Genomic DNA, 16,310 nt, shown 5'->3' with positions numbered 1-16,310 from the left:
CATATCTAACCTCACAGAGCTACTCAAGCAGTGCTAAGGGGTAATTTGCACTTATCAGATGTCGCAAACCTAAAGTTAAAAGCGTGTTTTACGGAAAAGGAAACTAATCCACCAAAAAACTTCAGACTACATAATAAAGGTAGAAACTATTTAGATTGGTGTTAATATTTTACACTATATCATTTAATGCTTTTCTTAATTCAAAATCGTAATGTTTAATATAAAATTAAATGAAAACAACCAATTAGGAAAATATGACCTTTCTATAAAAACAAGACCTACTCTTTTAGTAGAGAACGGCTTGAGTAACATTGGTATCATCCGAGAACACATAACGTTTTGATTGAGTTCATGTTACTACACGTTTATGATTTTATAGTTGTGTTATGCTTAACATGCTTAATGTGTTTGTATTTTTTTCATTTTATTGACAAGCATTTTCAGTCCGTTCCTGACCTCTAAGTTTGAATGCCCTTTGTTATCTTTCGCGTTTCTTGGTTATTTCTTTCTTTCTTGACACTTACTTTCCAGCAATACTCTTTATATGAGGATCTCCCCCCACTGTACATACTCCTTTCTTCTTATCGATAGTATGAACCTGTTCAAATATATTTTGATCTTTTATATTTTTAAAACATTTCACATTTAAAAATAATATGGTTTATATTCAGTCTTCCTTTTTAACTGTTTTAAAGAATGAATTGAAATTTTCAAACTAACTTTTTTCTATGAAATTTTCATTTAAATCAATATAAAAACGTATATAAACTCAATAAATGTGCATATTTATTTACAAGCAATTGCTTTACTGTCTGCCTTTTATAATGAAGTTTTGAAAAATAGTGTAAATCTTAAAACATTGTAAAACATATTTGAAACTTTTAACAAATTCATCTCATTCTTGCAAAGAAAATAGTACTGTGTTAGTGTTTAGCCCCAAGTTTTTGAAGGGGTTCGTATTGCTCAGTCTTTCGTTTTCTATTTTGTGTTTAATGTACTTGTTGTTTGCTGTTTGTTTGTTGGTGTTTTTTTCATAATTATCCATGGCGTTGTATGTTTATGCTCGACGGATGAGTTTGAAGCTATGGGAATCTTTGACCTCACTTTTGATCGTTTTTGATGATATAAACTGTTTAGCGTTTGTAATAAGCTTCTCGTTTTTAAATATCTTGGCCTCGAACATAATGGGACATTTAGTTACCATTCGCTTGTGTAGTAAAATAAGCACATTTAATTTTATTATACACCTTTTATAAGAAGTGGGACATTTAAAGACGTATCGTATCCGTATCTGATACGTTGACGTATCTAAACGTATAAGTAATTATTTACGTGCTTTAAAAAATAGTACTAGTAATCGAGAAAAGGGAAAAGAGATTGGGAGAAAAGGAAACGGCAATATAAATAGTTTTATCTCTTTCATATCTGATATATAAATAATGTTAAATAATTGTTTAATTTATGTATTAGTTATGTTTACATACTTGATTCTTGTATGTCAAAATCTGGACTTAATTATATGTATTGCGCTAAAAGTGATGTTTCTATTTTATTTCAGTACTTTTTATACAATTATGAAAACATAATATCATTGCACGGACGACAACAGAAGCTTATATTTACACACATATAACAATCACGTGATTTCCGTGTCAATCTTTATTCTTGTATATGTTTTGAAACTTGATATTTAAACCATTAGAACTACCCAGGCGTGAAGTTGAAATTTAAAACAAATAAAGGTAACGTTAATAATATTCATACACTTACTTTAGATTTGCTAATAAAAGTATGAGTCGAATTGATTACTAATACCATTAAACTAAATTTATAAATTAAAATGTAGCAGGCAATCCTTTTTTCAAATATGTAGTGTAGTACACCTTCTAGGGTGCGCTCGACTTTAGTGATCTAATCTCGGACTTAATACGAGTTTTGTTTTTGAATAGTTGTTACATTGTAATGACTTTTTGTTTACGATAAACTCTAGCACATTAAGAAGTGTGTGAACTATGTTTAGAATGTTATAATAAAAATCTCTTTTTTTTGCCACAAAGTCCCGATTTTCTGAACGAAGTTTCCTTTATATTATATATGCACAATAAGGCAAATCTTTATTGTGCCATTGCTTTTTTTTTATTTTAATACAAAATTTCGTAATACACATGGCTACAGAAGGACTCATAAATCTTATATTCACGACGGAGAAGTGGTGATGTTTTAGATATCGAGTGATTACATATACACGAGTATTCACAAGTTGAAAACTGTCATGTAATAAAAAGAGTGTAGCAATGGGTATAAATGTGAGAAAGATATCAAACATTGAAAGACATATATTTAAACCTGAAAATAATCTTTTAAACACTAACACATAGATATTTTCTCAGATACGTCAACGTATCAGAAACGGATACGATACGTCTTTAAATGTCCCACTTCTATATGTATGTACCCTTCTATTATGATAAATTGCTATTAACTTTAATAAACATATGATGGTTTCTTTCGGGTACGTTACTAGACTGTTTGCGCTTTCAAGAAGTTTCAATTATGGATGAACATTTTTATACATGCAAAATGTCGATTGATTTAAAAAAAAATTAATGAAGACTTGTTGTGTTTCCATTTCCAGCTTCCAATAGCTTCATAGTAAGTTTTCTTATTCTCAAATCACAAAGTATCTGATTTTTGCCAGTAAATAATATTCGTTATAATTGTCTTTCGTATTAAAATATATCTTGATATTAACAAATAAATTTCATGTTTCTATCTTGCGATGTATGAGTTTGACTGTCCCTCTGGTATCTTTTGTCCCTCTTTTAATTATTTGCGTGCTATAACATGCACATATGAAGCTCCATTTTGATAAATATAATTAAAAAAAGTGTTTTTTGTAAAAAGATCAAATTCCAAATTGAAAATATCCTTCTGTTTAGTTAACTCGATTCTAACTTTTTTTTATTCCTTCATGAACTGTCTAAAATATTTAGACAGAGCTTAGTTGTGATACGACAAATGCAAACATCATTACATAGACTGCTATTTTGAAAATGCAAATCCATTGCAAAGTCACTATCCATTCCTATTGTGAGTCGAGCCTTGCAAAAACCAACTGTCACCATCTTCCTATCATTTTAACATGAGCAACACGACGGGTGCCACATGTGGAGCAGGTACTCTTTACCCTTCTGGAGCACCCGAGATCACTCTTAGTGGTCGGTGTTTTTCGTGTTGCTTATTCTTTAGTTTTCTATGTTGTGTCATGTGTACTATTGTTTGTCTGTTTGTCTGTTTCATTTTTAGCCATGGCGTTGTCAATTATTTTTTCGATTTATGAAATTGACTGTCCCTCTGGTATCTTTCGTCCCTCTTTTAAAACATTCAAAGTACAAGAAACTCGTTCAAATTTACGTAAAGGGTTAACTACGAAAAAGTTTGTTTTCGTTTTGTTCGATCTCTCATTGACATTTACCCTGAATTTTTCTAATGCATAACGTGTTACCATCATATCAAAACAATTTCGGTTTATATTCTTAACATGTTAAACGAAAGAAAAAACGGAAAAAATCAAAGTTATTTTCAGAATCACTGCACCATAAGTTAACAAAAAATAAACACTTTTCATTTTCTAGTTGCATAGAAAATAACCCACACATGTTAACCAAAGAAGTTTAGAATACAAATGTATACACTAACATATTTATATATGTATACTAATTGTACAAAACGAATACACTTTTTGTATTATAATATGGAGGACTATGCAATGAAACATACCTGAACGGGGCTAATCTGATGTTTCATCCACATAATATTTTGTAAACTAGGATGCTTGTTTTGAGCAGTTTCTATTGGTTGGAATGACAGTGTATGCGTTTTGTCTCCATCTTTTACGAAATCACGTGTTGCAACTATTTTAATCTTTGCCTCGCATTTATGATTGATCGGGTTGTAAATAAATGGGTAACTACAACCTGCTGTCGAAAAGTCTGAAATATAACATACTAACTACACTATCTACATCATGTTAATAAATTTTATATAGTCTATTTTTATAGTCAAATAAATAACAATTAATCACTCATGGTATATTTTTGGCACTAGGTCATATTATTCTACAAATGTTCTGCCAATTATTCCAGTGTTTGTATACTGATTGCTAGTAAGTCTTAGAAAACTAAGTCGTTTATGTTGTCAAGGACTAAGCGTTCAGTAACAGTACTCTTTCTTAGATTGTGTCTCTTGTTTGTTTTTATTGTCAAGATTTTTTTGTGTTATATATATTTTAAACTGAATGTTTTTGTTTGGTGTGATATCGTAATGTATTCCCTAGTATGATGAACCTGCCAGATTTTGAATTTGCCTCTCTCAAGTCAGGAGCATGTTTGTCAGTGGTTGGTTTTTGGGTTGAATTTCTTCAAGAAGTCACAATAGAAATAATTATTATATAAGACACTTAGAAAAATTGACGTCATAATTCGATTGTGACAAGTATTTGCAGAGGACAAAGTTTTCTGTAGCAACGAGAAATAATTTTCTCAGACCGATCGAGAAATGTTAAAAAAGCATGTGAATTAAAGACACAAAATGCTAATAACTTTATGTGCAAGACGACGCGCTCATTTTGTCCTCAAAAGACCCATTAAAAAAGTCGAATAAGAAAATCTAAAAAGCATAATAAAGAACGAAGTTGAAAGCTTTGAGGGCCAACAATTTCGACAGGTTTTGTCAAATACACAATTGTTTTAACTTAAAATTTAAATGACCTAATTTGTCAGTTATTCTTTATTTAACCGTTTTCAAATTAAGCAACTATACTACGATACCACTTTTTGATGCAATCGTGTAATGTTATTGCCAATACCTACATTTTGTAATGTACCCTTTAAAACAGTCTGTTACATATATAAGAATCAAGCAAAGAAAAAAAGACCATCTTGCAAAAACGCAGACGCATTTTCTACCTAGGTTAAAAAGACACTGTGTCCAAAATACACCAGTAATATACTTTTGAACTCAATGGTATATCATTTTAAAAACGGTGACCGGAAATAAGGACATACAAAAAGTAGGATGTATTTTAGATTATTTGTTCATGTTGGTTTTCACGAGTAATTGTAGAATACTAGCATTAGTGTACATTTTACATTTCCTGGTTACAAGATGTACCATTTTCGACAAAAAGTAAAATCACAAAAATACTGAGCTCCGAAAAAAATTCAAAAAAGAAAGTCCACAATCAAATGCCAAAATCAAAAGCATCACATCAAACAACTGTGATATTAATGACTTAGTTCAAGCATTTTCTTATGCAGAAAAGGTGGATCGGGCCTGGTTTTATAACTTACTTAACCTCTATGACAGTCGGATCAAATTCCATTATATTAACAACGATTCGTTAACAATTCGTTCTAGATCAAAGATTATTATATAGAATAAGTAATCGAAGAATTAAAATATAGAAGTATATTCAATGATTGACCAAACATCAAATTGATTCAGGACTGTGAATGCTGCATGAATCGATATCATTGTTGTAGTTTCATATGTTACATATATTTCAATTATGTGATTAATTATTCTATTTATTACATTGACCAAGGGCCGTTTAAACGGAAATGAAATAGAAAATAAAAGGAACTATTACATATTTCTACACATTTTGAAAGTTTTTTCCAATATTGACAACGTTTGACAAACGCACTGTTGTATGCTGGTATAAATGGTTGACGAGTAAAATTATAAGATTATTTATTTTCACTGAGTAATCACTGGGTAATTCATTGCAACCAATGTTTTAAATAAATATAATATGATTATAAAATTAACCCTAATCTCGAATGTCTATGATAAAATATATTTAAATTTTCCCACTGCGAAATGAAAAATTATAAGTATGATGATTCTTATTTCTAAGCATTGGTACAATTAGCTTTCACAAATTTCAACAAATTAATCTTTTTTCCATCACTTTTCAAGAATTTCAAAAATGATGAATTAAGTACATGTAATAGGTAACTATAGAATTCTACTGTGTCTAAAATTATTCATAATTATTTATAATCACTGAATGCTCACCATTTGTGAAATTGTCCTTTCCTTTGATTTCCACTGCGAAGTCACACGATGGTTTGGATCCCATAGGTGCACAATGTGGTATGGATGTTTTCAATATTATCTCCTGTGGTGTCCCATTCTCACTTGTTGTTATTGAAGGTGGTTCAGCCTTTTCATAAACAAAAAAAAATGAAAAAACAAGTAACAGATTTTAATTCGTTGTAAAAATATTGGAATTATTGACAGCTAAATATCACATTTTTAGTATTCTGAAATGCTTTCAAATTGTAATCAGAATAGCTGTAAACAGTGTCTAGACATTTCATGTCAGAAACATGCACATAGGGTAAGCTGGCAATACATTAAAGTCTTGTTTAAAATACCTTGAAATAACTGAAACCGGGGTGGGGGTATACAATGTACAATAATTAAAAACCTAGAGTATATGCAGTAATTTTTTTAAGACTTTAATTTTCATAAATAAGTATTAATATAAGAATAAGTGTTATAGAGAGTTTTCTATTTGAATTAATGTTTTTATAGGTAGCACTTTCCAATACAGCTGTTTCTCAAACCATGCCTCTTTTGGTGAGCTATATGATATGCATAGATAATTAATTTTGTTATGTACTTGTTCCCAGATGCTCTCTGTGTTTCATATCATAGAAACATAACTGTGGATTGTTACATATGCAATTTTGGTCATATTGAAATATGCGGTAATCCTAAGGTCAATGAAGAGGTAGATATTAAACATTAGTTTAAACTCGTAGAAGGTCGGGCCATATAAACTTGATAAATGATGAAAATATGCCGCACAGCCCTATATCTGACTTTTGAAAAACAAATATTGCAAATGATCTTTCCAGTCAAGGATATTATTATTATTTTAAAGTTTCATAGTATGGGTGGTATATTTTTAGCCGCAAAAGGAGTTCCTATTAGAAATTGATATGTCGGTATTTACAGAAATGAAAATTATAAGGTTACCTTTTTATCAAAATTTCAATTAAATCTTTGCATATTGTCTTTATCGCTAAAATTGAGATTTTATGAATAATATAATTAGTTATCAAAGGAAACGGGGAATGTGTCAAAGCGACAATAACCCGACCATAGAGCAGACAACAGCCGAAAGCCACCAATGGATGTTCAATGTAGCGAGAAACTCCCGCACCCGTTGGTGTCCTTCAGCTGGTCCCTTAAAAAATATTTATACTAGTGATAATAGACATCATACTAAATTACAAGTTATAAGGCATACAAGACTAACAAAGGTCAGAGGCTCCTGACTTGGGACAGGCATAAAAGTGCGGCGGGCATTTATGAGAACTCAACTCTTCCCCATTTCTCTAGCCAATGTAGAAAAGTAAAGAGTATGATTAAGTACGACATACGCGCGTTTCGTCTGCATAAGACTTATCAGTGACGTTAGATCAAAATAGTTATAAAGTAAAACAAGTACAAAGTAAAAGAGCATTGAGGATAAAAAATTGCAAAACAGTTGTGCCAAGTACGGCTTAGGTAGTCTATTCCTGGGAAAAGAAAATCCTTAGTTTTTCGAAAAATTCAAAGTTTTGTAACAGGAAATTTATCATAAAAGACCATATAATTGATATTCATGTCAACACCGAGGTGCTGACTATTTGGCTTAGGCTATAACCTTTCTTGATATCATTGTGGTACACATATATAGAAACTTTGTCACATGTTATGGACGTGTATACTAAAATCAAATTTTGATTTGGCGGCATGCCAATTTGAATTATCATCCTTTACGACTGACAAAAAAGCTTATATGAAATATACATCATCTACTTGGGGCTATACATCATGTGCTGTTTCAACCTATTGTTAAAGACCACCGTAGGCTATACTTTAGATGAAGCTGGTGAAGGCAATTATGGCAACCAAACAGATATTTTGAGAAAAACAATACCATATAATTGGCTATAAAAGATCAAGAGATGTAAAATATGAAACATCTCAATTAAAAGAAAACTAATGGCCTATTTTATAACAAACATTTTACAAAAAAAGGAAATATGGTAGACATCAACTTAAACAACCACTGAGCTTCAGGCTCGATCCCGAATTGGGACAGACACATAAACGAATGTAGAAGGGGTTGAACTGTTTGACAGTAATAATCCTTCCACTTAAATGACACTGTTGTTTGACGGCAAAACAAACTATGCAAATCTATAGATATACATTAATAAAGAGAAAACAAAAGCGACGATAAGAACAGACTTGAGAGTACTCTTAGTTACCGAAAAGTAGTTCTGTTGATGAATGAAAACCTGTCAACTGATCTTAATGCATTTTTACATCAATCTGTGATGTAACGTAACGGGAATGTTGCGGTGGCAGACACGGTCAACTCATCAGTTTCTGTATATGACTTTACCAAGTCAGAAAACAGTAATTCAGTAGTTTTTGTGTTTATCATATTTGTTTTATACATTAATCAAGCCGTTAGTTTTGTCATTTGAATTTGCAATCATACATCATCTTCGTTTTTAGATAAATAAAGTAAAGGACATGAACCTAGAAAAAAATAATAAGGCATATAACGTTTTATCTTATTTTCAATGGAGTATTTCAAGTACAAAAATTGCATAATCAGTCCTTCATTTATTAATAAATGTGCGATGCGAACACCTGTTTCAATGAAATTACAAGCATTTTGGATAATGTCTATAAGGGGTACCAAACACTATGCCCAAAAAACATCCTGTCGTTTAGTTTTTCTTCATTTTTTTTATTGATATACTAAACCTAAACCTAAACATCTTGTAAAAATGTTCAAACATTTGAACCATATTGTATCTTTAACATACTAGTATCGGCCGATATTGGAATTTTCTGAAATATGCATATATGGTTAAGTTTGTAAAATTAAATAATTTAATCCTTAATTAACAATAGCATAGCTAATAATGATAGCTTAGGTGAATAAAAGTTCACTGATACCTTTTCCTTGTAATTTTTTTTTATTCCGGCTTGATAATTTTGCACGAATTTTAATAGGGAGTTTCAGAATTAGCCCGAAAAAGTGAATGCTGTGCTTCTAGTATTTGAAAAAGATTTATTTCGAAAAAATGTGTGTCGTTTAAATTTCAAAACTAATAATTTGGAGTGCTATACTAGCCGGTAGTTCTTGCAAATTTTTTTTTTCATCAACAATTTTGGTAATTAAGTTTAAAATACGCCCCACCCTCAAATTGGTTCATTAAATAAGTTCAAAATCAATTCAGAAAATACTTAATGGCCATATTTGTTTTCGTCTTTTGTTCTAGGCCTTAGATACTTGGCATATGGAAGTATCATCACTGTGGTTAGTGTCTTGCATCATGATGATCTTCTTGTGACCTTTAAATTTTACCTCAATGTCAACTTTGTGTTGTTTTTTTTCGTGAAAAACACAATCATGCAGGCCATAATTTCTTCGCATTTCGACCTAGGCCTTAAATCTTTATAACGTTGATGTATCATCATTAGGTGGTGTGCCTTTGAAGTTTGACCTCGAGGACGATAATTGTGTTTTTTATAAGAAACCCCTTTTACAGGCCATGACTTTGGGGTAGTTATGAATTCATATTCATTTTTAAAAATCATATCACACAAGCTTTAATCGACCATACAACAATATAGACACATGTCAACCCATTCTTTGCACACGAAATACATAATGGACATGTAGTCACATAAAATTGTTTGAAAAGGGGATAAAATAGTAGGAGGAGTTATGTCAAGTTTGCTGATGCTTTACATGTTTAAGATTTTCAATTTCTTTGTCTACAGATTCAAATAAATACATTTCAAAACTAGTCGTGCGAAGAAATAGGTTCATGAGAGATGACAAAGAGCTTGACTGTGCAAAATCCTTATACTGGGAAATCAAGTTCGTTAAACATTGAATTTTTTTCGTATTTCTGCAGAGGTTATGGAAATTAGATACAACTGCTTTTTAGTTACAAGCACGGCAGTGACAACATGAACAAGTTTCACATTATGTTTTGGGCCCCTTATTATTAAAAAGAATGATTACTATATTCAGTAATAATCTAGAATTGAAACTTGAAAAGAAACATTTTGACTTGTCACTTGCAATAACACCACATTTTCAAAACATGACAAAAACACAACAAAAGAAATATAACAAATTTTGCTATACCTTCGAAATTTAAATCTGATAAAGCAAAAAGTAGCATGTTCTATCTATATCATGCATGTGTAGTTGTAGTTTCAACCATGATTTTAAATATAGACATTGATTTCCCTAAAATTACAGACGGAATAGAAGACACCCGTTTATTTTCCGCACCAGTCAGGATAAAGGTTGGTAAAAGATACTAAAAAGATAGTGGAATTTTTTTCATTCAGATGGATTTAATATGTGTAGTGTTTTGTTGACTGAATCGAATGCTTATTCTTCTTCTCTTTGTCTTTGTTCTGTGACATGTAAATGATGCAATAGTTGTTGATTATCTCCCTCTGTTAATTTTTACATGAATATAAATCATGTAATGAAATATTCAATTGCACTTAAAAATATGCCAGAAATTTTGAAATTATAAATTACTCATAGCCTATTTAACATTACTACGTGTATTACTAGGCCCATAGTGTATTTCATTAAAAAGTATTATGAAGTCAATTCAGATTTCATTTTAACCAGTATGGTACGAAGATCTACTAACAGGAGCTCGTATTATTGTTAATTTATTTATTTGGTTAAAATTGTATTGTCGGAGGGAGCTACCATTTGAGAAATGAAATTTGAAAAAAGGCAAAAACAGGCTTTTGAGCAAACAAAGCCAGGAACAGTAATTTGGAATAACAAGCAGATTACAATTTATGTAAACAATTTCAGGATAAACTAATGAAAATTGCAGGTCCCTAAATAATGAAAAAATGCAGGACAATGATGTCAGATTTTGGAGGATAGGAGGGGTCCTGATCCCAAATTCACGGGCTTGAAAAACATGAAATCACGAGTTTATATAAATGTAAATCCCGACATCCTGAAATTCCCGAGCTGAAAAAAGATCTCAGTCCAATCAAGCCAAAATGATTACAATTAAAAAACAATGCAGGACCACGTTTTTAATTCTATCCCGTCTTACCCCCTCATGAAATCAAATGTAAGCATCCTTAGACTTTTGACTTTTTGTACTTTATTTCATTTTATGTAAGACCTAGACATTGGCAGGTTAAATACGAAAACAGTTATGGTTCTTTCTGTTTCCCTCCTTTTCTAACGTCTTGCTTTCTTTTGGTTATTTCACTCTGAAATTTCCCTTTTATGTCTCTTTGAAGATTCATTTATGGAAAATGCATAACTTTAAATGGATTAAAAGGTTAAATGAATAACAATATGTCTATAGCTGCTCTTAGTAATAATGTTAACATTCTAATCCTAATCTTTTAAAAGCTTGCATATTGCACATGATTTTAAAACGTAGCAATGAATCAGACAATAAGTAAGAGTTATCCTTTCTTAGGTGTTCTGTACCTCCTTAAGCTTATTTTTCATTAAAAACAATATTGATATCATTGAACATGCAGATAAAATATTGTTATTATTATTGATTACAACTGCTATATAATATACTTACACTTATTCCTGTGAAAATACCATGACTAGCTAAAGCTCCACTGTTAACATTCATAGGCAAATAGTAGGATCTAACACTACACTGTAGCTGTATAGGAAAACAACTCCAATCACAACAGGATTATAGAGATTTCATTAGAACCATATACATCATTTGCAATGGTAAAGTTTTACTTAAAGACCAAATAAGTACCTCAAGAAAATATGTTATTGTTTAACTGTTTCATTTTTGAACAGATACTTATCATTCAACTGAGTATTCATGTGCAAAATGCAATTAATTATGTCATGAATCAATATATAGGCAATATATTTGACTCAGTACATTTCGTACTCTTTTTATGGGTTTTTGATAGCCGGGAATTGTACTACACATGTCGACGTACTCATTGTCATTATTTACATTTTGTATATTTTTTTTTCATTCTATGTTTATATTTTACACATTTCGTGTTGTTTATTCTTAAGTTTTCTATGTTGTGTCATGTGTACTATTGTTGTCTGTTTGTCTTTTTTTCATTTTTAGTCATGGCGTTGTCAGTTTGTTTTAGATTTATGAGTTTGACTGTCCCTCTTTTACCATTTTGTATGCAGTATGATGATTCCCTTTCTATAATGCGCGTTAGTACTTCAGTCCTATGTTTGGTTTTATTCTGAAAACATGTGTTATTGATAAGTTAAAAGTAGGCTTTGAACTATCGTAAAGTATCAGCTGTCAGTCATAGACTGAAACGTTTTTTTGGTTTTTTTTTGTTTTGACCTACAGATCTGATTGGTCAAACACTTTCAAGCTGATTTGTATGATTGGTATAGATGTAGTCTTTGCTTTCTCTTTTGTTATGAATCACATTTTGTCATCCCAGGGCCAATTATATTTTTCTATTTGGTACAGCTATATAATTATATAGATTTGTCTTATTATTAAAGGCCGTAAGATACCAAAAATTGTATTGCATCCTATGACCTTGATGTTCTACGGATAGATATCTAAGGACATACAAACCACATTTTCTTGTGTTGGAAATGTAAATATCATATAACGGTATTTCTCATTTGCAAAAGTGTTTACAACAAATATGCTGGAGACTATCAAATATGACATGTATTAAATTAATGTGATATAATTTTGTTAACTATGTTTTTGTTCCTCTTGCAATAAACATGTATTTAAACAGCCATTAATGATATTTGTCAAAATTTTTAGACACTTTAAAATGGAATTTCTTCGAAGATATAAGTCTTATATCGTATACGACAAATGCGTCTTTAAAAGTTATTTGCATGTACTATTGTAATCATTATAATAACTCGTTTATTTACCCTTTTCCCCATATTTCTCGCAAGTTTATAGGCATTCAAAGTTGCAATCCTCTGTCCATTTGTAAGGGTTTGAATAATTGGCTGGTGCGTTCGAAAATCAATTAAAGGCTTTCCGTCAACCATCCAGGTGACATTAAAGTTGGCTTTGTTATCTTGAGAATCAAATGGTATTAGACATCTAAATTGTAGGTTACCATTCTCACATTTTGGGGTTTCTAAAACAGGCTGACTTGTCATTTTTGGATACAGGTCTGAAATTAAAAGCACAATTCGTTTGCTAGAATAATAATATGTAGACCACGACCCATTATGTCTTTTGTTCGAATTGTGAACGGGGAAAAAAAATTACTGCATGAACATTTACAAACCCCTTATTATCATTCCCTTAGTTGTCAATCTCTATGTTTTATGCAAAACGACAGAAATAACGCAACTGATGTTAGATCCAATTTTCTTTCTAAGCATTTCTTTATTCTTTATTATTTTATTCTTTACATCAATTTATTTTAACACATATAACGATAGTATGTTATGGTTGTTAACTTGAATATTTGAGATTTTCGTATATGACATCTGTCTGTTTGTCTTGTTCGCACATTTTGTAGATATAGTGGTTTTTTATATGACTATGAAAAGGTTAGCTAGTTATAAAACCAGGTTTAATCGACCTTTTTTCTACATTGGAAAACGCCCGTACACAGTCATACATATGACTGCAGCTAATTAGGGACCTTTTATTTTGAATTTTCCTCAAAGTTTGGTATTTTTTTTATTTATTTTACTCTTTGATATTTTGTTATTTTTTAACTCCTCGAGACACCTTATACGGTTTTGGCCAAACAAAATTGCCATGTTGCAATAGAAATTGTTGATCAAAAGAAAATAAAAGGGAAATGTTTGGGGCATTGTCTTTATATCTCTTTTAGCACATATGTTTATCCTCATAATATAGAGGGATATCGGTTGCTAAGTGGTCCAAGTAGATACTATTTCAATCACTAGCGGGTGCATTCGGATCCTATCTTTATTGACTATCGAAAGTTGGTGATTTTCTCCGGGTACTCTGACTTTTTCAACCAATTTAAGATGTTCGACACAAAATAGTTACAATCGTTATCACATCAACATCTATATAATATGTTTGTAACCTTTTTCTGTTGATTTAATATTATCACTAAGTAGAAAGTTCAAAGCTAAAATCATTATTAAAAAAATCTATAAATCCTGATACCTAGTGGCAGAGCAAGGGATGTAAGCCCCACCGAACATTGATCGACAAAACAGACAAATCACATGTGTTTCACAATTTTTAAAAAACAAATGTATAGAATCGTTTTAATCTTTTCTTTTTTGCCATTTTATTGCCTCATTTTTTCAAAAAATCTTGTATATACCCTTTTTAGCTCACCTAACCCGAAGGACCAAGTAAGCTTTTCTCATCACTTGGCGTCGTCATCCGTCGTCGTCGTTAACTTTTTACTTTTTAAACTTCTTAATGGAATGAAACCAAACATAGCGTGAATGTTCCTTTTGAGGTGCTGACCAAGTGTTGTTACTTTGTAACCGATCCATCATCCAAGATGGCCGCCAGCGGGGGACTTAGTTTACCATATGACCCTTTGGTAAAGGCATACAAATGACTTCTCTTAGAGAACCTCTGAATGGAATGCAACCAAAGATGGCGTGAATTTTCTTTATGAGGTGCTGACAAAGTGTTGTTACTTTGTAGCCGATCCATCATCCAAGATGGCCGCCAGCGTGGGACTAAGTTTAACATTGGACCCTATGGGAAGTGTATTCAAATGACTTCTTTTAGAGAACTACTGAATGAAATGAAACCAAACATAACATGAATGTTCCCTATGAGATGCTGGCCAAGTGTTGTTACTTTGTAGCCAATTCATGATCAAATATGGCCGCCAGCGGGGGACTTAGATTAACATAGGACCCTACGGAAATACATACAAATTTCTACTTTTAGATAACCACTGAATTGAATGAAACCAAACATGTTTGTTCTTTTCCTTTTGAGGTGCTGGCCAAGTGTTGTTGCTTTGTAGCCATATTTCATCTTTTTTAATATAATTTCAAAAACCCAAGAAAAGTCAAGTGAGCGATTCAGGCTCTTGAGAGTGTCTTGTTTTACAAAAGAAGATTCCCCTATTTCGAACTGCCAATTTTGTAGTGAGATTAGCAGAATCAGGAGAAATTATCAAATGTTGCTCTTCTAAATGTCTGTTTTATAGTTTTATAACCAATGAGTAATGGATGTTCCTGTTAAAGAAGTAAGATGTATTTCAAAATAATATCGTTGACCTCCTTCTTATACGTAGTTCATTGCTTTAAAGTTTAATTAGACAAACTTGCGGAAATAATATTAGAAATAGACGTTACCCAATCATAATTGAAAAAAATATTGTGTAAATCTGCGACCGTTTTATGTCTCTTTAGCACCTCCTCCTTTTTCCCTGCAGAATTGTTGAGAAAACATGTGAGATTAACAATTTGTTTAGAAATAACCATGCTAAAAAAGTTTTTTTTAACAATTTGTTATGATTTATGACAAAGCCTGGAAGGTTGTACCCCTGGACAAGAAAAGGACCAATTACTTTGACATTTTTTAGGATGTATTTTAATATGATTATATTACAATTGATTAGTTTATTAAATTCAATTGATTACATTACAATAACTCCTTAATTCAATGTAATCGATTGTATGTAATTACTTTTCATTTCAGTTCATGGTTATTCTTGTCAAATAAAAACCGAATGGTCAATTGTATCTTAAATGAATCATATTTGGCACAAGGAAGAGTAACGTCGTGTTACACTAAATAAGAGGCGAAAGATATAAAAGTGTAATCCAACTTTAAATGTCGAAAATAAACTGAAAGCATCATGGTTAAAAAAGAAAAGGACCAATAGACATACAACACCCCACGAAAAAACACTCAGAAAACTAAAGACTGAGACACACGATCTCAACCAAAAACTGGTATGACATGCGTCGTGTAAAATATATGTAATCGAACACATGTTTGTTATGAAAAAAAGAACTAAATAGTTTAGTTACACGATCTCGCGAAACATATATTTGAGGAATGTGCGGCAATTCGAGACTAGACATATATTTGACTGTAATGTATACCTACGAACGTTAAGCCATATAGACCTTAACAGGGTGAAATATTAGGTCTAGATGTGTAGCGATCTAAACTTTACAATATATACCTATTTATAAACTGATAATAATAAGTGTGCTGTTTTTGATTGATTAAAAGTGAAATATAGTTATACAACAACAA

The sequence above is a fragment of the Mytilus trossulus genome, chromosome 11, assembly GCF_036588685.1.
Source record: "Mytilus trossulus isolate FHL-02 chromosome 11, PNRI_Mtr1.1.1.hap1, whole genome shotgun sequence".
NCBI classification, from domain to species: Eukaryota; Metazoa; Mollusca; class Bivalvia; order Mytilida; family Mytilidae; genus Mytilus; species Mytilus trossulus.
This window is presented reverse-complemented; position numbering follows the sequence as displayed.